Below are 2096 nucleotides of genomic sequence, written 5' to 3'. Positions count from 1 at the left end.
GTGCGGACAGAGGATGGAGATGGTGGGGAGAATACGAGAAAAGCACCCCTCCCAAAAAGCAGCTGGAGAGAAAGTAGAAAATTGGAAACGGCCGCAGGGACTAAACTAAAAAGGGAGAAAGAAGAGGGTTTAAATTCCATTAAGACTGTAAACAAGGGGAGCACGGAGTCCGCAACTCCGTAGCTCGGTACCTGGTGGGAACGGCGAATCCCCAGGAGCAGAGTGGGGTCTGGAAGGTTCTCAGGCCACACGGGGAGAAGCGGTTCCTGGGCCCAGCAGACCCCAAAGAATGGCCACATTCGCTGGTACTGGATAAGGTCGTTAAGGGTGAAGCCTGGTGCCAGATGGGTGTTGTGATTTTCCATAAACCCTGAAACGCTGCTGCTACACCATCTCGCGATCTTTTTCTGGGGCGGACTGGCACCCAGCCATAGTTTCGGGGCACCGGCAGCAGCATGGTCCTGCGAACGTTCCTGGGTGCGGCCGGCGTTCGGCCATTGCTTGGTGAGACCTTCCACAGGGGCAGAACGGGTCAAAGCCACAGTCCCTCAGAAGTAAGGGGCCAGGTAAAACAGCTGCATCGGAGACAAAACTCCGGAGGGAGGTACTACCTGGGGCTCGGTCACGGACAGTGTAAAAACAGGGAGTGGACGAAAGCTAAAGACAAAGGATGGGTACACAATTGCTGATCCAGGAGAACAGAGTCCCGAAACTAGAGACGGGCTAGCTGCCTGACGCCATTTTCCCCACTCCCGCGCATGTGCTTACGCACCTACAAGCGCCACAAAAATCCACCCCAGTAGGCTAGCAGCGCCATCTACTGGAGAACAGAGCCATTACACTGGGCCAACCTGGCTCTTCAAGAACAGAAGTCTCATCGCCTGCTTAGTCTAATGGACTATAATGTGTTTCACAGTCTGACTTCTAGGGGAAAACAAAGTAATCTCAGTCGTATTTCCGTCTGTTAGCAAGTCCATCTATTCAATTTTCTTTCTTTATTCTTTTTTTTCCTCTTTTTCATTTCTTTTTCTTGAATACAGAAAGAGAAAAAAAATCGTTTTTATTTAAAATATTTTTCTTAAAATTTTTTACTACATTTTTTACTTTTGTGTAAATTTTTTCAAATTCTATTTTACTTCCATCATTTTATTTTAGTCTAGTTCAGTGTATTCACTTTTTCAAATTTTCAAACGATTTCCTTTTTCTTTCTTTTTCATTTTCATTTCTTTTCTTTTTCTTGAATACAGAAAGAGAAAAAACTCATTTTTATTTTCAATTTTTATTAAAAATATTTTTCTTTAATTTTTTGACTAGATTTTTTACTTCTGTGTAAATTTTTTCAAATTCTATTTTACTTCCATCATTTTATTTTAGTCTACTTCAGTGTATTCACTTTTTCAAATTTTCAAACGATTTTCTTTTTCTCCCTTTTTTGTTTTTCTTTTTCTTGAAGACAGAAAGAGAAAAAAAATTATTTTTATTGTTAATTTTTAGTAAAAATATTTTTCTTTTAATTTCTTTCTACTATATTCTTTACTTTTGTGTAAATTTTTTCAAATTCTATTTTACTTCCATCATTTCATTTTAGTCTACTTCAGTGTATTCATTTGTCCAAATTTTCAAATGATTTCCTTTTTTTCTTCTTTTTTCTTTTTTTCCCCCTTTTTTTCTCTAATATATCAAACCACTTTCAACAACCAGACCAAAACACACCTAGGATCTATCATCATTTATTCGATTTGTGTGTGTGTGTGTGTGTGTGTGTGTTATTTGTAATTTTAATATTTTTTAAATTTTAATATATTTTTTAATTTTAATATTTTTTAATTTTAATATTTAATTTTAATTTTTTCTACCTCATTAATTCCTTTTCTCCCTTCAAAATGATAAAACAAAGGAATTCACCCCAAAAGAAAGAGCAGGAAGAAATGACAGGGACTTAACCAATACAGATACAAGCAAGATGTCTGAACCAGAATTTAGAATCATCATAATAATAATACTAGCTGGAGTCGAAAATAGATTAGAATCCCTTTTTGCGGAGATAAAAGAAGTAAAAACTAGTCAGGATGAAATTTAAAATGTTGTAACTGAGC

This window comes from Panthera tigris, chromosome A1, assembly GCF_018350195.1.
Source record: "Panthera tigris isolate Pti1 chromosome A1, P.tigris_Pti1_mat1.1, whole genome shotgun sequence".
Classification (NCBI taxonomy): Eukaryota; Metazoa; Chordata; class Mammalia; order Carnivora; family Felidae; genus Panthera; species Panthera tigris.
The sequence above is the reverse complement of the archived record's forward strand: the minus strand, read 5'-3'. Positions refer to the sequence as shown.